This window comes from Microtus ochrogaster, chromosome 4, assembly GCF_000317375.1.
Source record: "Microtus ochrogaster isolate Prairie Vole_2 chromosome 4, MicOch1.0, whole genome shotgun sequence".
NCBI lineage: Eukaryota > Metazoa > Chordata > Mammalia > Rodentia > Cricetidae > Microtus > Microtus ochrogaster.
In genome coordinates this window covers 67,096,587-67,118,758 of record NC_022011.1, presented here as the reverse complement: position 1 = coordinate 67,118,758, position 22,172 = coordinate 67,096,587, and the positions used below count along the sequence as shown (strand labels likewise).

At 35.3% G+C, this 22,172-nt stretch overlaps 1 protein-coding gene across 2 annotated transcripts in view; it reads right to left on the bottom strand.

Annotated features, from left to right (window-relative positions):
* Nucleotides 1-22,172, bottom strand: part of Galnt13 (polypeptide N-acetylgalactosaminyltransferase 13) — a 469,688-nt gene that overhangs the window by 427,373 nt on the left and 20,143 nt on the right. For both annotated transcript variants that reach the window (XM_026777759.1, XM_005346417.2), the window contains exon 2: nucleotides 11,089-11,156. The gene's annotated coding sequence lies outside the window, so the exon portion shown is untranslated. The remainder of the gene's footprint in view (nucleotides 1-11,088; nucleotides 11,157-22,172) is intronic.

Sequence of the window (22,172 nt, the reverse complement as noted above, 5' to 3'; positions counted from 1 at the left end):
AATATGACCATTTTAGCTGATGATGTGACTAGGTTGGAGATGACTTACTTGTTCAGCCTGTGTGAGACCCTGAATTTGATCCTCAGCACAGCAAATAAACCTGAGCAAATCAAACATTACATGGTATGACTGAAGTCTCAACGAACTCTTAATGAACACATTCTAAATATGATGACAATTAAGTTTGTCTACTAAAAAAAATTACTGCTAAACTTTTGCATGCATACATACAATAGCATGAAAGGAGAGCTTAGCAAAGGGAGTAAAACCTCAGGTGAATTTCACCTGAGCTATATGATGCATGTCGCTAGGAAAAAAGATTGGGGGCCATGATTAACTCGAATAACTATTGAAATGACACGCTTTCTTATCTTTCTCTTTTACCTTCTTTCCACTTCATTTCCAACTGGACCCTTCTGTTACCAAGATAGCTCTAAGTTTGAACCTCTGGCTGCTCAACTAGGTGAATGCGGTGTGTTGCCTGGCAACAGGAGGATAGAATACTCAGCAGCATGTTTGGTAACTCTATTTTCTGGCTTGCAGGTGGGATGTTTGGATAGAATTTCATGAGGTTTCTGCATTGCAATTCTATTTTGTTTCAGCAACTGTGTAATTAGGTTTACCACTTGTAATGTTATTATTGTGATCCACTGCATTATCAGTATTGTTTAGAGGCTTTGCTTTTGGTCAAAATTATTAATGCTTTAAGAAAATTTTAAAATGTTGAAAAACTCCATTTATAATGTTCATATATTTTTAAAAGTTCATTATTATTACATCAAAACTTTGAAATCACTAAAAACCAGAAGTTTTGACAAAAAGAAATATAAATGGGACTTTCTGGCTTCTCATGTCTGTATCTTTATCTAAACAACAGTAGCAGAAAAATGTAAAAATCCATTAGCATATTTATACGATTTAATGTGTATGTAACAAACATCAGTTCAAGAATATTAAAGATGATGGGAGCACAAATAAATATGCATGCACACAAAGGGCTACCCACTCTTTATATGTTAGTTTTGGGACAAAGATAATCCATGTGCTTTTATCATAGAACACAGTATCCTCTGAAAGACCAGGAATTTCTGTTTCATTGAATCAGTTTAACAGCATAGATTATCTTGCCATATGGCAACCAGGCTTTTACTAATAGCTTCCTATTTATAGAAAGGGAGCCCTAACTATCAGCTCAGATGGGCAAATTCAAGAAAGCAGACAGCAGTAATAACTACACAGAGCAAATGACACACCATTTGTTTTAGACTCGTCGGATCCCAAGCCAAATGCTAGAGATGCAAACCAAGAATGCATCTGGAAACTACCTCAGTGAACATTCCACTTACTAAAGCAGATAAAGGAATCTACTGCTGGTCTGGTCACTGGGATATGCACCAGAATCCAATTCACACAGCTGCCTATGGCATGATGGGGGAAAAAGAAAAGGCAAAACAAAATAAAAGATTATCAAAAGCTAAGCTTTAAATGGTAGTTCATTGGTAGTTAAATGTGATTGCATTATAATTTTTAAATTGGTCAAATTATCCTCATCCCAGAGTGTGAAGGCTTTTTCAGTCAGCTTCCATTGACTTTTATAAAGAGCTCACCTGGCCAGAACAATTATTTTCAAACACTGTTACACCACTTTGTCTATGTCAGGACATTAAAATGTTGTCCATTTATAAATGTGTGACTTACTGGTTAGGGAATTAAAATAACTTGCACAACATTAACATTCTGTTAAATATAGGAATTTTCAGAACCAAAACTATAAGCCAATTTCTAATACATAAAATCAGGTTATTAAATTAAAACTATTGTTTTATTTCTGAACTTGTAAAACAGCTTAATAGAGAAAATTCTTATAAACATCAAACTTTGGTCTCACTTATTTGTTAATATTTAGGATTTTAAGACAAAATAATCCATTTAGAGGAAAAAATCACAATATTAAGGTGTTTTAAAACTATCGGATTGATGTGGGAATGATTTCTTATTAATAAAGAAACTGCCTAGGCCCATTTCATAGGCCAACCCTTAGGTAGGCGGAGAAAACAGAACAGGATGCTGGGAGAAAGAAGCTGAGTCAGTGAGTCGCCATGGTTCTCCCACGCCAGACAGACGCAGGTTAAGATCATTCCTGGTAAGCCAGCTTGTGGACTACATAGAATAATAGAAATGGGTTAGATCAATATGTAAGAGCTAGCCAATAAGAGGCTGGAACTAATGGGTCAGGCAGTGATTAAAAGAATACAGTTTCCGTGTAATTATTTCGGGGCATAAGCTAGCCGGGGTGCGGCAGGGGTAATGGGGACGCAGCCCTGCCGCTCCTATTACTACATCGGATGACAGAGGTCAACTCTCCAGGAGTGGTTTGTCAACTGAGGAAACTGAGTCCCAGGACCAGATGATTACTTTAGCAACTTGTAAAACTAATGTATCAATCTAGTCAAATTCTATTAATTAGCTCTTATGTAATTTTGTTCCAATGTTACACAAGATTTTACCCTTAAAAATTAATTGTGACAATATCTCCAACATAATTCAAGGTCCAAAAACTTACACAACTGGAGGTGGAAATATGGATCTGGCATTAAGATCACTGCCTGCTGTTATAGAAGACATCCGTTCAATTCCTAGCACAAACATGGTAGTTTACAGCCATCTCTAACTTCAGAGCCAGAGGAGTTGAAGCCCCGCTCTGACTAGGTACCAGGCACACATGTGATGCACAGACATAAATACAGACAAAACATTTTTATATGTAAAATAAATTTTTTGTGATGTATCCAAAAATAGAAATTAAAACTGTCAACTGTATTAAAAGTACAAAGTTCTACCCAAGATTTAAAAAGAATGGTTGTCTTTATATTCATTCAAATGATGCTAACCTAAAATGAAAAAAGTAAAGTGTTATTAACAGTTCTGCCTGTGATAGACCAAAATAAAAACATTTCAAGATAATGATAATCGATGTATTCCACAGTTAAGATGATAACACCAAATAAGAATCCTGATTGATATCATGGAGCTAGCAATTTATTGAACTAAATTCAGAACTCGGTATCATGCCATAAAAGAAACCATACAAGTATATAAATATAAAACTGTATAAAACTTCTAAATAAAAATTAACCAAAATGTATAACCTCTACACAGAAAACTATAAGATATGTTTGAAAGGATGTTAAATAAAATAAATTAAGTTTATATAACATTCATTGATTTTATTAGTTTTCTTTTTGTTGCTTGGGTAAGTAAGCACTATGGCCAAAAAGAACTTGAGGAGCAAAGAGCTTGATTGGTTTACACTTGCACATCACAATCCTCTATTAGGGGATGCTACATCAGGACCTAAAGCAAGAACTGAAACAGAGACTATAGAGAAATGCTGTTTAATGGTTTGCTTAGTTGCTTTCTTATGACATCCAGGACCATCTTCCCAAGGTGGCACTACCCACAGTGGCCTTGACCCTCTCCTATCAATCATTAATTAAGAAAATGCCCTACAGAAAAGTCCACAGGGCAACCTGACAGAGGTAATTCTTCAGTCAAGGCTTCCTTTTACCAGATGACTCTAGTTTCTATCAAGATGGCAAAAACTAACCAGCACAGAGATTAAAAGTCATTACTGTAATTATATCAGTTTAACATATACGATAAAAGATACTACATGAGCTCCAAAGAAGCATTCCATTTTTTTGTCGTTGTTGAGGTCAGAAAAAATTTCTAAAATTCATATGAAATGAAACAAAGTTGATAGGCTTCCAAATAAAGGCATAGTAGTAGTATTTTCAACAAATATGAGAAATAATTTTAAAGTGATCATAGTTGTAAATGGCATTATAAATATAAGATGAGAATAACTAAGTAGAATAGTGATCCCTCCAGAGACCCTGACATATATAAAAAATATGATAAACATGTAATTGAAAAGCTGTGTGCCAAGTAAAAAAAACAGCGTGTTCAACACCAACTTGTGCATGTGTAGTAGACAGAAATTCAGGAGACAGAGTCAGGAGGATCATGAATTCAAGGCTAGTTTGGTCTACACATAAGAGTTTTGGAGACCACACAGTGAGACTCTCTCACAAAAACTTTAAAACCAAAATTCTTTAATAAAAAACGATACCCTTTGAGACTTGGGAGGAGTATTTTATTGCTTGTTAGTTTTGAATAGTCTCTCTAAGTAAACCTAGCTACCATAGAGTTCACTTTGTAGATCAGGATAGCTTCAAACTTTCAGAGATCTGCCTGCCTCTACATCCTGGGATTGAAGATGTGGGTATTACACCTGGTAAAGATAATCTGTTAGAAGGAAAATCTAACGACTTCAACCTCAAGTCATTCATAAAGTGACCGCATAATTATAAAGGTATTAAAATTAGAATCTGACTTTTTTTTTAAAATCAAGAAAAGCCTCTTCAAGCAATGGAAAAAAGCAAGGGATTGGGATGAGATTTTTGGTGGTGTGATTGGTTAGTATGCAAGAGGCATTGAACTCTATTTCCTAAAAGTAAAGGGAAACATGGAAAATGAGGGAGAAAGAGAAGAGAGGAAACAAGATGGATGGAGAAGGAAAGGGAAGAGAGAAGAAGTAGGAAGAGAGTAAAGGAGGGAAAGGGGGCAGGAGGAAAGGAGAAGACAAGAGAGGAGAGGAAGGCAAAGAAGAGGAGCAAAGGTCAGGGGAAGGGAGAAGCAGGGAGGGGAGGGAAAAGAAGAGGAGGAGGCAAACGAGGGAAAGTAACAGGCAGGAAGGAAAAGGAAGAGAAAGAAGAAGGAAAAGAGGAAAGGAAGGAGGGCGACAATGAATTATGACAAAAGATAAGAAAATCAGCATGAAGATATTCCACAATATATACCGAAGTAGTGCTCTTTGCACAGACAACTAACTTCTGAATATTAACAATTAAGAAGTCAGTGCAGAAGAAAAATGGACTATAAGCTTGGATGATACACAGTGATATTCCCATAAAGTTAAAGCAGAGGTCATAGCTGCATTACTCATTGAGGAAACATGAAGCCAACTCTCACCAGAATGACTAAAATTAAAAAGATTGATTATACTAGGCTTCTGTAAGAGTAAACAATGGGAGTTTGCAGACGCTAATGACAGCTGTGTAATTAGTTAGCAACTTTGCGAAAACAGTCTGGTAGCGAATGCTAAAACTGAAGGTTTGCATGCAATAGAACCGAGAAATTCTATTTCTAAGTATATGCCCAAAAGAAATGCATGAGCTTGATCAGCAAAAATTAAAAAAGAATGCTCAAGACGTGATTCATAAAAGCCTAAATATAGAAATAACTCAGATCTCATCAACATTGCAATGAATAACTATTCTGTAGTACTTTTTTGTTGGATGGGATACGGCATAGGCGATAGAAACTGGGTAACCTCACAAAACATTAATAAAAGTTACAAAGACACATTCACATCGAAGAATATATGTGGCATGCATAACTATTTGTCAGAGGTACTTTAAGTCACAGTATATTAAAATTACATAGTGAGTAACATAGGCCAGGATAGTTAAAATGTATTGAAAAGCAAGGAAGTAGTTAATGTTAGAGCCACAATAATTTTATCTACTCTGGAAATAATAGAAATGTGGTACTAGTTGGGAGGCAAGAAAAGAACCTGGGATACAAAGGGCTTCTTCTTGATCTTTGTGATGACTACTTGCATCTTTTTTTGGGAATAAAAAGCAATATTTTGTTCCTTGGATACATACAAAGTCACACAAAAAAAAAACTTAAATGACAATAACTCTGTGATTAAAATTGGTGAGTCAAAACTGTTAATGTATGAGATAAAATTTGATGACCATCGCACACTACAAATCTACTGTATTTAGAAGACAGCTTCCTATTACAGCAGCCTTTTAAAGGTGAAGAATCTGAACAACAGAGAACTAAATAAATCACAAGCCAGTTTGCATTAAAGTCAGTGCAGAACCTGATCTCTTTCCTCAACAGTGTGATGTGCTCTTATTCCAGCACTTGAAAAAAAAATGGTTCCTAAGCTGAACTTCTAGTTCTCCTTGTCAAAATTATTGGTCAGTATGATATGTAAACTAAGTCTAAAATATAGGTCTTTCCTGGACCCAGGTATTAAATCTTTAATTTAACACTCTAGCCTTGTTTCATTTGAAGCTCTACTAATGTATGATAAATCACACTAAGTTGACATATTTACTATTCTAATTTACAATCGAGTAATATCATAAATTACGCTGTTCCTGCTGCTAGCATACAAGAGACTCATCACTCACATAAGGAATCTTTCTCCCTAAAGGTCAGAAGATTTGTCTCCCTACCCAAGGACTTGTTGAAAGAAGGGGTAAAAAGGAAACTAGGCATCAGACTATTGGCCACTGGCTTTGCAGCCCAGTCTACCTGGAAACATCAATTATTTCTAGAACTCGAGTAGTAGAGAAGCAGGCTCAGCAGTTTAACTCAACGGACTCCAAAACTGACTGTGCTATTTTTATACCTGATCAACCAGACAAGTTGTTTAACTAATGTTTGTCTTAGTATCCTTTTGTGCAGAATAGCAAGAGAGGTCAGCAGCATTTAAAACAAGCCAGGTACTTAGTAAGTTCCACTCCTCTCTAAATCCATTTCCTTTTTAAATCTCAGCTAGCACATCATTCCTCTTCATTCCCATTGGAATGACCGTGGGTCCTGCCATCATCTTTTAATTCTTATGATGTTGTAGCTCCTGATAATTGATCCCCATGTCTTCTGATCTCAAATCTACAATCCATTCTGAACACAATGTCAGAATTTTATTCAAAGGAAGAGTAAATTTTGTTCACCAGATTAACACTCAGAAAATATTCTCCCTCATCTCCGTAAATGAACAAAATTTAATCATTCTGATAACCACCTAGCTTGTCATAAGTTGACCATAGAGATGGCTGCTTCACTTCCGACCTTTGATAGGCCTTTTTTTTTTTTGACTGCTCTGATACCATTTTGTATCTTCATCCAGAGGAAGCCCAAATGCAAATGACCAAATCTTGGACCAAATTTTCAGCATTAGATCTCCTTCCTCATACTTCCTCATCTTGCTTTATTTTTTTCATATTAGTAACTTCTTAATTTCTTTATTATTTGACATAGATTTTTAAATTTGATTAGTTTATACCATTGTCATGCTATAAGTGTTACTGAGCATAAACTGCTTCTATAATCTGACAACCAAATTTACTTGAGAATGAGTTTTCTTTCTCCCTCCAACTTGCACCACTGTTTACTGTCTTATTTAGGAGCATCCCATAGATATTAGATGAATGATTTAAATAAAATACAATTGGTGTGGTAAAATAGTCTGTCAATTATATTTTAAATAAATTCTGATTTGTCAGTAGTCAGGCAGGAAGTATAGGCAGGACAACCAGACAGGAATTAGAGGCAGGTCAATGAGAACAGGAGAATTCAGGGAAGAAGGAAGCCCATTCCTCTGCATTCCTGGCCCAGACAGAAAAGAAGCAAAAGTGACTGCCTCACTGAAAAAGGTACTGAGCCATGTGGCTAACACAGATAAGAATAATGGACTAATCTAAGTTGTAAGAGTTAATAAGAAGCCTGAGCTTATGGGACAGTTAGTTTATAACTAATATAGACCTCTGTGTGATTTCTTTGGGACTTAACAACTGCAGGAACCAAGCAGGACAGAAAACTCAGTCAACATATAATAACTTAGCAAAATCTTTAGATATGCTTTCCAGAGACCAAATCAGGAAATTAAAAGTAGGAGACTCTGAATGTAAGTCTTTCAGTCTCGAACCAATAGTACAGAGAGAGTGGATCCTCTGCCCGAGAGCTTGGAGAGATGGCTCAGCTGTTAAGAGCACGAGAGTGGTTTCCACTACATGCCTCTAAATGAACTCATAAAGAAGTTGTAAGACAAGCTTTTCTGAAATACTTGAAAAAATAAATATAATACTTGTTTGGAGAAGAAACAACCGCATATCCCAAAAGGAAGAAAAGAGCTAAGACTAATTCCCTCTAATTATAAAAGCAATGTATTTCATGTGTGTGGGTAGATGGGGGACAAATCGTGAGCCCTTGTCTGCTGGGCTACAGAGGGAATCTAGACAGCAGGACCCCAGCCTTACATATGCCCCATACTTTCCCAGTCCCATTACCCTTCCCACTGAACTCCTCATGCACATGAAAAAAATTGATTTTAATAAATGTAACAAATGTGTCTTTACAATAAAGAAAAAAAAAGCATGAGCTGTCCTCCAGAGGACTCAAATTCAAACCAAAGAAAACCAGGCTCCAAATGGTAGCTCACAACCATCTATAACTCCAATTCTAGGAAATATACTGCCCTCTTTTTATTTTTTGGGCACTAGGCATGCCCACAGTATACAACCAGAATGCCCATAAATATAAAAATAATAAAATAACAATTTAAATGTTTGTTGGCTGAGACAAATGAACATTAAAAAATAAAGAGAAAGTAGGCTCTTCCATTTTCCAAACAATAATATTTTAAATACTAATATATTATAAAATAAGCCCAATATGCATTGCTGATTTTTGTTTCAAGAGCTGAAGTCTAAAATATTTAGAAGCAATAATAGCTAAATTTGATCTACCAAAGAGAAAATGCCGGCATCGTTGTTCAGTCTTATAATGGCTCTATGAACACCACACAAGTTATGGTGATAAAAAGAGCAGAAGATGAGTCAAATGAAAAACTAACTCTAAACTACCCTGCATGAGAGGCAGAGGAAAAGAGACTGCAAGCAAAAGGTATGATCAGTCATTTCAACTTCTATAGTATACTAAAAACTTGATACATAGCCTCTGGACTTGGAAAAGTAACTTTTTACATGCAGCGTTGTCTTTAATGAAACCGTATAATTTTCAAGGATTAGCCTAAGATTACTAAATAGCCCTATCAGCATTTAATAGTCAACAATTGCTATTTCTTTTAGTTTAAAAAAGTCATTAAATATGCATTACTAAAGACCTCTTTAGTAATTTATTTATTTAGTAATTAATATTTAGTAATTACTGTGAGGTTGGGAATAGTGTTTTTCATGAAACAAACTGACCTTAGATCCGCCATAGAATTTTAGCATTTAACTTTTAGGCTAACAGTATAGGGAAGCATTAGAAACATGGAAGCTTCAAACTTCATTCAGTAAAGAAAGATCCAAACTTTCTATTGTATATTTTCTTAGTATGAAAATTAATATAGCAGATCACAGTCATGATGCTATTCATGTTAATTGTGTTGTTGAATGTGAAATGTATACAACAGACTCTTAATTAATTTTCTCTTGCCCATAACTCTGCTATTTCCATAAATTTGCTACAAAACACTAGACAACTATGCCCCCAAAATGTTGACAATCTGAAATTTCAACTATTTCTCTTTGTTTTTTTTTATTTTCTCTGTCTCCCTCAAGATAAGAATTATATTTTTATTATATACAAATTGTCATCTCTTCTCTCCAAAAGTGCTTATGAATTTTTCAGCCTAAATCTGTAGGAACCACACAATTTTACACATACACACACACTGAGATAGAGAGAGAGAGAGAGAGAGAGAGAGAGAGAGAGAGAGAGAATAAGTACTTTATGACTAAGTGTTTTGTTTTCTATTAAAAGCAATAATGAACACGTTGCTGCTTATAAAAAAGACTGGAATTTGGTTTAACTTTGATCATTTCAATAAACAGTGCCCATTGAATATCCATAATATATACTTATATGACATGATTATCAATTATGATGCTTAATTAACAAAAACACTTGAGTTGAATAGTCCAAGTAATTGAATTCCAAATGAATAACTTCTAGCATCTATTCAACGTCTACATATGGACAGCATATATTAGTTCAACATGAACGAGACAGACATTACTCATACCCATTCTAAATGACATTATAAAATTTGTTCATTATCTAATAGCTAGTAGTGAGTCCAGGAATTAAAAAGTGTTTTAAATCCACAGTCTGCATTCTTAAGTACCTGTTCATGGGATCTGATGATTGACAGTTATATTAGAAGAAAATGCATAAATATCAGTACTGCCACTACTGTATTTCTTTTTTTCCTGTGGAAATCTTATTCAAAAGCTCTCCCCCAGGCCATCCTCTTTAACCAAACAAGGTAGTTGAATGGTGCCTTAATACCTGCAGTATTTCTCATACATAATAACATTCAATTGTTGGGGAGTGTTTTGTAATATTTATTTTCTTTGTTGAACCTTACTCATGTTAGGCAAGTGGCCTACACCTGGACTATATCCCCCCCACATGAGTTTTATGGATTTGCTGTTTGCTTGTTTGTTTGTTTTAATGAATGAAGACTTGAGAACTTCAGTAATCTGGTTTTATTTTATCGTATAAAAATTCAACTTTCTCTCATGAATTTTCATTTTTTATTCATTTCTTGCTAACTTGAAACTCTCTAATTTAGAAAGAAAGCACCAGCCAAAATAAATAAAAGCAGCCAATGACATGACTAATCACACCGACAATGTGACCAACAAACATCAGCAAAACCCTTTCATCACTCTAAAGATAACATTCACATAAAACCAAAATTCCAAAGAAACGATGAGAGCAGGATGAAGCCTAGACTTCCCACACTGAAGAAATATTAAGCAAATCACAGAAGCTTTCAGGTTCCCAGATTTCTCATTTAAAAGTAGGAGTTAAAATAAGACTTTAAAATGTTTACATATAAAATACCTAATAAGGAAAAAAAACCCAATAAATATTAATCTGATGTACTTTTTTTAAAAAAATCTATATCGATACCTGGCTAATATCACTAAACTTTCATTTTTCTGACAATTAAGATATGGATAAAATCTCACTGAAAGAGTAAGTAAGAATGTTCTGTGATGTGAATAGCTATAATAACAGTGGTATAGGTAATTAGAAAGCTGGAAATTACACAACTCAGTTCAGACCTACAAACGCCTCATTTCCTAACTTTATACACATTCTCTCTCTGCAATCACGAGTGTCAAGAACTGTAAATAAGAATGTGTTCTTTTATGATTGTCTGCCAAAAACATTCAGCATGACTACAAGTGAGTGAAGATCACTTACCATATATGGCGCTTGGCTATTTCAAAATTTGAAAACATTCATCTTCAAAATACTTCTATAAAATACATCTGTGAAGGAGAAAAATCCAAATGTAAGAAATCTGACAATGTCACAGAAAACTGATTAAGGTCTACAAACAGGCACTTTATACTTTCCTTTTATGAAATAAGTTATTTGCAAAATACATATTATATAGCTAGCAAATGCAAAGGCCACAAAACAGAAATATTTCCATCTATGTGTGAATATTTTAAATAACTGTCGCAGATACTCATAAGGGACAAGAATATAGCATTCAAGTTCCAGAATAGATTTTAAGTACACAGTTTCCACAAAATATTGATAAAATCACATCAAAGCAATTCAGAACTGTAGTTAATAAGTAAATGTGTATTTATAGGTAAATTTAGGTAGATATCCAAAGTAATTACTCAAATCATACAAATTTTTTAGCAAATTTTTAATGCACTTTTGTGTAGATATAAAAATTGCTGAGTTAGAAGATAATTCTGCTTGAATTACCAAGAGAATTGTACCAACCCACTTTGCAATTGCATTTCAAGTCTAATTGAAAGTCACGTACTGAAAAAAACTACTGCTTGAACACCTCACAAAAACACACCCACAGATGGCTTCTGCTTTCTGCAATGTCAACGTGAGAAGAAAGTGATTTAATCAGGCTTTATTAATTAATTTGTTTTGAAGGGTTAGTATTAAAAGGGCACATTAACTTTGAAGCCAAAAGTATTTCTATTTAAATGACTTTGATGCTACTAACTACATTGTTTGTTAAAGAGTTTTTCAAAACAGATGAACCACCAACGAATGATAATTACATTAAGCTCTTTAAAGTACAGGTTATTTCCGACAGACCAGCTGCATGGTAGTTACAAATTCCCCAAGAAGTAAAATTCTTTAGAGGAATGTTAGTTTCCTGAGAGCAGTGGAAGTTTTGGCATTCAGAACAGGTGTCATACACTGAATTCTCATTTATCTTCCTAGAACATAGGAAAGAGATGACGATGGGGCTTGTCTCTACCTGACCCAGAAAAGGATGTTTTTCTCCACTTAAAACATGCCTTCGGACAGAGAGGAAAGAGACAGAAAAAGTTATCAGAATTGAATCTAAATTGAAAGAGTAACCCTAGGAAGAGTCAAGAACCTCGGTATTTCTGTGAATTTCACTTTTCTGAGTTCCTAGAACATAGAATAAATAAATTGGTCTTTGCCTACTATTTCAATTAAATAATTAAGCCACAATAATAAACATATTGCTATATTCATGTGCCTATTAAGCAAATGCATGCTACAGGAGACTGAGCTGAGCACAAATCATGTGACTTCACAATTGGACAGAGCTAGTAGGAGGTGATTACCGCCTCACAACTAATTTTCTAACTGGAGTTTCATCTGCCAACACCTGCTAGGAAGTGTGCACTACCAGGCATCCCTGAGCCATGGGAAGCAGACAATAGCTTCGAATGGGTCCCAACACACAATCATAAATGTACCTAAAATATGAGATTTTTGGTGTTTCCAGTTTCTGAATCATTGTCATTCTCCAGCAAGAACTTTGCAAATGATCACATCAAAACTCAGTTATGTGGTCTTCTAGCATGAGCATTCTAGATAACAACATAATTTCACAATATCAAAGACTGTGCATGTTTGTAAGTGGTTGTAAACTGGGAACATGGTCAAATTAGAACAATGACATTACCCATACAATTATATATACATGCAACATACATTAAAGTTTGTATGGCACCACACATGCATGCACAAACTGAGAAGGAGGAGGAGGTGGAGGAGGAGGAGGAGGAGGAGAAAACCAGACAGTGAAAGGAATAAAACAGGAGGTGTCATGCTATATGACTTTAAATATACCACAAAGATGTGGCAATCCAAACAGTATGGTATTGGCTTAGAAGGATACACAGACCAACAGAACAGAATAGAGTGCTCAAAAGAAAACCCTTTCATCATTTAGTGTTTTTATGGAACCTGAGCCTGTGAACGAGTATGTCTTTGACTTCTTATGCCCTCTCTTAAGTTCTTTTGTTCCTGTTAATTTGTCTTGTCTAACTTTGATGTGATAGTTTTCATGTATTTTATTTTGTTATATTAAAATTAATAAATGAGTGATCATAAACCTAACCTCTGCCACTAAGGCAAAAGTTAACAATGGAACTGCCATTTATGCCCACCGTGAGAGGGCAAATCATTTTCCTCCAGCAAAGTGACACTGGCTCTATCGACCGCTCTGAGACAGATCTCATATTCAGGAGTAGTAGACCAATAAATAATGGAATCAACAGGTGCTTTCATTTAGCTATAGCTTTTGATGGTTAATATCACATTTATACTTACTTACTATGCTTGAGAAACCAGAAAGCAAAACCGCCTCTAACATGGAAGCCCCTTGCTTCTACAGGCTGTACAAGCTTATTTGTACCCTAGCAGCCAACTTCCCTTTCCCTCCAGTGTTGAAGACTATCCTTAAATTGGATGATCTTGTAAAATTTGCTGTTCCAGCAAGACAATAATTCATAAGAGTAATTGTGATTTCTTCTTTTGTATTCAAACTTGCTTATTCTGCTCAGTAGATAGGACAACTAAAAGATATATATGTTACAATTAGACCCTGCTTATATGTAAACAGAATACATGTAATCTTGTGGTTTTTGACTTTATAAACCCTGAGCTCATATGACCAGATGCTGCGTCTTGGGAACACTCAGTATTCACTGGTATTGTGAATATCTGGCATGAGTAGTTAATAACGCCTCTTATTAAAATTTACTCATGGTCATAGAAAATCGCTGAGCGACTTCAGATCCACAACAGTTGGGTGGCGTTTGCATGTAATGTTTTCTTTTTCTTTGTTTTGTTTTGGTTAAGGTGATTTTGTATTTTGTTTTCTAGATTTTGGGAAGTTTGTTTTATTGGAATTTAAGTTTGTTTTTGAGAAGGAACTTAGAGTTGGGTAGGTAGGAAGAAGGAGAGATTGTGGATGAAATTGAGGAAGGGAAAGAATATGACCAAACAATATATAAACTTTAAAATTTTCTTAAATAACAAAAAGTAACAAATAAATAAATCCTTAGTGATATACATTCTTCTTCCTTTATTTTGTATAGCATATACTTAAATTTAATTTTCATATTTTAGGGACTTTTAAATGACATATTTGTGAATCTAAGAGTATGTTTTTAATACTCTCAAGGCCAAGACACATGATGAGTGGCCAAGACACAACCACAGACTACTACAGTGGCGAATTATAGGCCCTCAAGACACTGGCTGCCAAGTTCGACTCTACAGAGAAAAAAAAAAGCCTACTATCAGGCCACAGACTCCCACAAATCCCAGTCCAAGATTCCTTTCCCTCTGAAGCTGCAAATCCTCCATTGAGGAGAAGCTGCAAGAAACCTGTGGCCACTAAGCCCTCTCAACAAGGAACTCTGAAAGAAACACTTTAGAGTTTGGGGAGGGTAAGCAAATCCAAGAAACCGCAGGGAGAGAAAGTAATGGTGCTAGGACAGCAAATTTGCAAAATAAAACTAAAAAGCAAACACTGCAAAACCAACAAAAATAATAGCAGCTAATACAAAATTGATATCTTCACTTTCCCAATCACAGGGCACAAACTAGTCAAATGATTTTAAGAACTAGATTTTTCATCTTGTTGTCTACAAGAGACATACATCATCTCAGAGTAAAGACAATAGCGTGGAGAGATGGAGAAGAAAAGATTCCAGCGAAAGGGGCCAGGAAAAAAGAGTGGAGCTATTCTAGCATCTGACAAAACAAACTTCAGCTCAAAAGTGATTAGAAGACAATAAGAGAACAAGCCAGCAAGAGACACTACACTCTTCAAAATGCTCACCATACTGGGGTGCACTTATTTTGACAAATACTGCTGGACATTAGCCAAAGATTAGCCACAAAACACTAATAATGGTGACCTCGATGTTTCACTTACAACAACACACAGATCCAGACAAAAATAATTTTAAAAAGTAAATATTAGAGATAAATGACAAAAAGAGATTAAATGGATCTGATAGAGAGTTACAGAGTGTTCCACTCAAACACTACAGAACATTCTCTTCCCAGAATTCTGTGGAAGTTTCTACAAATTAGAGCACATACTGAGGCAAAAAGAAAATCTCAATAGATATAGCAACATTGAAATAGACCATGTGTTCCACTTTACCTTATTTTAATAAAGATTAAAGTCAACTTCAAAACAAAAAAAGAATAAATCAGAAAATACAAAAAATGTAGATTAAACAGGACAGTATTGAACAATAATAATGTGTCCTGAAAAAAGAAAGAAAGAAGAAATCAAAGAATAAAATGAAAATGAAAAGGCACCACTCTAAAAGGTACAGTACACAATAAAAACAGTCCTCAAGAAAAGTCATAGCTCAAGTTACTTTTTAAGATGTAAGTAACAAAGATGTTAAAAACACACACTGGAGAAAAGACAGCATCTTGAACAAATGATATTTGGGAAACTGATCATCATATGTAAAAGAATGAAACTGGATCCTTCGCTTTCCGCCTGCACAAAAATAAACCTCAAATGGATCAAAGGCTTCATTCACATGAACCTGAACTTCTGAAAATGCCAGGAGAAAAGGCAGGAGGAAAAGGCAAAGACGTAAGAACTTTCCAAAAATAAACAGCCTAGTTGGTCACCAACTAATGAACTGATAATGAAAATGTAGAAACACATACACACAGTGGAAGTTTCTTCCACAGAAAAGAAAATGGAAATTGTAATATCTTCATATAAATAATGAAAAACTGGAAAAAATGCTTTCAGATAACATATGCCGAGATGTTACATAGCTCTTGCTCGTGTGGACCCAATGTAGAGTAGCTCCACCAGCTAGGAAACAAGAAAGAGGCCATTGATGGTGAAAGGAGGCATGGTGATAGTAGAATAAAGGCAATATCCTGTAGTGAAGGGCATACTATAGGCAGGGAAGTTCAGGGAGAGAGTAGCGTGGGCGCTGGAAAAGATGAAAGAGATGATTACCAACTCACATACAAGGTTGTCATGGATGGAAGATAAAATTGTGAAAATAACCAGAATACATTAAGTACATGTATGAAATTGTCACAGAACAAATCAACAATTTTAATTAATAAAAACATGCTATTTAAAACTATTACAGTCATGGTATGCATTGTATATATGTGTATCAAACATGTAAAATATACATGAATAAAATCAAATATAGGATATAGTTTTAGGTTTTTAAATAAACTACATAATAATATAGCCAGTCAATGTAAAGTTGAACACTAATTAGGTATTAAAAAATAAATGAAGGCTGTCATAAATTAAAGAAAAAAGCCTATTATCAAAGAAAGAAGTTTTAAACAATATCACGACAGGTTGTTTTATTCAAATATAATTGCTTTTCTAAAAGTTCCTAGCTTTCTTGTTCTATTTCAGGAAATAGAAACATTTTTAAAAATCACTTATAATTTCTATAATAATACACTTGCATTTTAACTAGTCTGTACTTCCATAGAATAGTGGATTACAATATATATATATATATATATATATATATGTAAAATCATTTTTTAAAGATTCGATTTTACTTTTAAATTGTACGTATGGGAGCATGTGAGTGCATGCATACGTGCACACAAACATGAATGCAGTTTCCAGTGGAGTGCAGAATAGGGAGTTGGATCCCCTAGAAGTGGAGTTAAAGGTGATTGTGCTCCACCCAACCAGAGTGCTGAGAACCAAAGTATGTTTCTTTGCAAGAGCAGCAAGTGATCTTAACCTCCAAGCCATCTCTCCAACCTCCATATGCATTCTTAAAACTGATTCTTTCACTTCATTGTGAATTTCCTTCTGTGGTTCTGTTACCATTTTTAGCATCATATTGCACATTCGTGTTACTATCCCACTGCTGTCAAATACCGTCAATTATTCTGCTTTTAAATTCTTAGGTTATCACCAAACATTTGCTTCCAAACCAAAATGCTGCAAAGGTTCTTATGCTCCTGTCTTCTGCTGCAGCAAAAAATATCCCTTCAATAAGAATGTGAAGAAATGCCTTTGCTGGATTAACCAGAATGAGGCATGTGGCTTTTTGAACCATCTTTTATTAATTCTGATGTCCATAATTTTCCTATTTGCATAGCTCCAAAATCAAGTAAGATTTCACAATTGCTGCAGTTAGTGACACTCACAGGACAGTATCTGGTGCCAGCTTATGCCATATAGTGGCCCTAGTACTTCATATTGTCATATCTGCTAAGTCATATGCATATCTAGTATTACACTTGATAAGCTTAACAACCTTTTAATGTAGTTCTCAGAAGATTGAAACCAAAGTTAGCAATTTTTTTTTTAAGTTTTAGAGAAAAGAGTGTGAAAATCAGCCTTAGAAAAATAATGATTCACTTTTGGAGGACTTAACATGATTTCTTCATTTTTTACAAAGCAGCAATAAAGAACTTTAAAAATCTGAGGAAAGAAATACCAGCAAACCAAGGAGTTTGTGGAGTTTTATAAATCAGAACATGCTAAAGGACATGTGATTACATCACCAAAGGGGCAAGGACAGACTGGGAATTAGATTCTCTTGAATAATGCAAAAAAAAAAACTGTAACAAATTCTTTTCTAGTTTATAGCAATAGAGTGTCAGAATACCTCCCCAGCCATCGATATTTTTAAAGTGCCACTTAAATAAATGATCCGTTTCAATATTCAGTTCATTTTACCCTACCTTTCCTCCAAAATTCCATTTAGAGTCCCACAAATTTCTGTATGCTTTAAAACTTTCCCAGTCTTTAATCCTATATTGTCACTTATTAAACTATGGAAATTAATGCAAATATTCTATTTAAGCTCACAATAAACTCTTCTTGAGGCTTAATTAGTTTTCCCCAGGAGGTCATTGTTTGACTGACAAGCATCAAGCTACACCTCCATTTACCAAAGACTGCGTTTTCATACCAGTTGATGAGAATGTCATGTGAGACAAAGCCTAAACCTCACTGAAGTAAAGATATATGAACTCTGTGTGCGCCTCCTCATATTTAAGTCCTGCCATTGTGTCAGAGGATAAAATTAGATTAACTCGGAGTGATTTACTTTTCTAAGTCAAGTTGGTTGCTATCCCACTTTTTCTTCTCTTTGAAGTGTATGGAAATCAATTGTCTCTTTGATTTATTCCCCTATTTTCCTAGATATCAAAGTGAGCTGATTAATCTATAACTTCTAGTCATCACCAATGTGTCAGACCCCTTCTTCCTTCCCTCTCCTCTCTGCTCTTCCTCAGAATTTGTCCTTCACACAGCCTAAACTAACTTACTTGCATACTTTCTATTGTAAATTTGAATAAAGTTGATTCGATAATAACTTTGATTGTAAGCACAACAAATAAAGACCCCCGGGTGTGTGGAAATACGTATATGTAACCTCCCTGAGTCCATTCATCCAACCACAGCAGCAGAGATTCCCCATCTAGACTACATACCATAGTTAAGTACCCCATTTTAACCGTCACAAACTGAAGGCTGTCATCAGTCCTCCTTTTACCCAGTTGGGATATGTCATCTTGGTCAAAATTTTGTCCCTTGACCTAACTGAATGTTTGAGAACATGGCAAAGAAGTTATTCCAAACACTTATCAATCACCTTCTTTGTCACCTAGCACCCATCTGATTGGAGAGGAGCAGCAACACTCTGATTTGCTTCATCCACCCCATTCTCAACAAATAGATGCTCATACATGGCCTGTGTTGCAACCTTCACTTGGTTTTATCAGAGCCTCTGAAAATGTGCACCTTTTACATACATTTGTATTTTAATCTGTTTCACATCATGAATTTTTTCTCATAGTTTATCAGAAATGCTGGCAAAAATTCAAGTTCAAAGAAGTTCACCGGTGACAGTGTCAGTGCCTGTAATTATACACTGACTAGTGCGACCAGAATGTCTGATAACTAAGGATCAACTACATAAATTTCATGCTCAACAAAATGTGCTATTTATATTCAAAAGTATAATTGTCAACATGTATACTTAAAATATCATAAATAACTTTAAAATAATATGGAGAATGAAGTTAAATCATATAAACAATTATAAGTATACATATTTGCATATGAACTCAGAAAATTGTCCAGGCATGGTCGTGCACATCTACAGTCTCAGAACCCAAGAGTATGAGGTAAAACTCATAGAGATGCTGTCTCAATAATGAGATGAAAGAAAGATGCTAAAAACTGTCATTGCTAAATGCTGTAAAAAGTAATTTCATGTCATTACCACAAATCAAATATTTAACAAAATATACAAATTACTACAACAAAATGTTTCACCAGTTTAAAATTTAAAAAGAACAAAAGTAAAATGCCTCCGTAAAAGCAATCCCACAACTATAAACTCTGGAGGACACCAGTAGTAAAGGAACTGGAAGTGGAAGCGAACCGAACAACAAGGTACAATTTTCAAAAGTCAGTAAATTGTGACTTTTGTAAAGGTTTTTGCTTTGTTTTGGTTTGGTTTGGTTTGTCCAGACAGGGCTTCTCTGTGTGGTTAAATAATATGGCAGTCATTACTTTAATCCATTCTCATCATGGGTCAAACATAACTTCTAAGTGATGTATGTATATAATTTTTTAAATTTTAATCCAAGTGTTTTTGAGGCAGAGGCAGGTTAATCTTTGAGTTCTAGGCCAGTCTGGTGTGCAAAGAAAGTTCCAGGAGAGTCAGGGATACAGAGAGAAACTGTGTCTCAAAAGAGAAAAAGGAAAAAAATAATCCCTTTAGAAATGAAACAGTCATTTACCATGGACTGAGTGATTATTGTGCTTCACCAAACAAATAACAAGTAAAATAAATCAGAAATGAAGAATGCCATTTAAGAAATTAGGATATATCTTTAAAATCCAAACTGAGAAAGTTATATTACATAAAGTAAAATTGTAATAACTTAATTATGTTTAGTGATGTGACAGATTGTTTAAATTAAATTCCAAACTAAATTAAGAGAAATTCAGCTACAAATCAAAAATAAATTTTCAGATGCTGGGGATTATTTAACCAGTAATTCACTTAAAAAACAAAAACAAAAAAACCACTGATGACCATCTGGCCATTTTCAAACCTACATTTAGAACAGTAGCCCCTTGACCCACACAATCCAGTTACAAATATGGTATAAATATGACCTGGAATAAAAGGCTTGTTGCCTCCTCCTGAACCCATGATTGTAAAAACTCTCTGGATATTACCTTTGCAAGCTATTACAATAATATTTTTTTATTTTCTCATCATATTCTTGAAAAACAGACATGCAATATCAAGAAGTCTCATTAGATAGTCCTTTATCCTGCTTAATCAATATTAACAATATTCAAGGCATTTATTGGATGAGTACTTATATTATATATGGCCTTTTGGAGACCTCGGCGAATAATCTAGAATGTACTGCCATTGTGAAAGAGAAGGGAGATAATAGGGACAAAGCCATAATAGCAAGTACATCAGCAGTAGCAATGAAAACAAAGGACCATGAGAACACAGAAAGCAGAATGATTCTATTCGGGAGAAATTACTTTTCAGGATTTACCCACCTCAACTGACATTTGAAATGAAAAGAATGATAACTCAAAGCCAAAATAGTGTGTGAACAAACAAACGAGGCGTGGATACACATGATGCATCCAAGTCACACAGGAAAATTCAACCGCATCTAAGAACATGCTAGGAGGGAGGAAAATTGAAATGTCATTATGGATAGATCCTTATCACATCTGTGATTAGCTACAGATGTTGAAAGTCAACACTTCTGGCCTTTGAAGTTTTGTTAGTCTGTCTTAACTGGGGTTCCTACGGATGAAGGACCACAACCAAAAGCAAGTTAGAGAGGACATGGTTTATTTGACTTAACATATCCCGAATCACAGTCTGTGGCAAGAAAGAAAAGCAGGAACTCAGATAAGCCAGCGCAGACTCCCCATAGTCAGAATTGGGCCCAGAGAAATCTGTTACTGTCAGTGTCTACTCTGCAATAGACTGTGTAATACAGTGCGGGATAGTTTTCTCTTAGAGTAGCATACAATGCCTAGGTTTTGATTTAGCACTACCTAGCCTGAGTACAGGTGGGGTGAGTGTCTCCCTTCAAGATGTCTTTCTATCCTAAACTGGCTTACCTCTCCTGAAAAGGAAACAAGTTTAAAAAGAGCCTAAGTGGCTCTTGCAGACACTGGAAAGACACTACTACTTAAAACAGCCAATGAGATGGACAGGAAGCACGTTCAAGTATACCGGAAATGGAATTCAGAGGAAAACCAAACACGTGAGAGACGCTCAAGCAGCCCAGCTCAAAGGTAGTGTTGATGATCCTACGGGGAAGACCAGACAGAAATTTGATCCAAATCCTTTTTGGTCTTTCTCATTTTAAAAAGTAGCCACTACAGCATTGGGAAGCATGTGCAATCTAATTAAATGCACATAGTAAGGACATAATTGTGTAGGGCATTTTGCTAGATAAGCCACTAAAAGAACTGGATGCCTTTGGATGGAATGGCCTATAAAAAGCAGGCAGATACAGATATGCATCTGCAATCTGGGTTAGAATTGATTTCTTAAATTACCAGAACAGGAAGATGACATTAACTGATTCCCAAGCATCAATAAGCAAGACAACTCCTTGGTTCGGTACTTTTCAAGATGAAGCACAGTTAAGGGTTCAGAAAATAAGTAGCAGTGAACGCCTCTCACTCTGGAGACTTACAGAGACCGATCCTTTCCTATTCAGGTTTAATAGCATTAACCGACAAGGCAGTCAAGCAGCGTGAGGTGAGGTGCATCATGCTGACTGAGTTCTGCGCCTAAAGGGATGGGAAACAGGCCACACAAAACCCAGCATCCATTTGCGTGTCCCAGCTGTGTGCTGGAGTAAGATTCTGGCAAGTACACTTGGTTTTACAAAAGGAGTTCCAGGTGTGTGTGTGTGTGTGTGTGTGTGTGTGTGTGTGTGTGAGAATGTGTGTGTGTGAGTCACACAGGCAGTTCACATAGCAGTTTAAG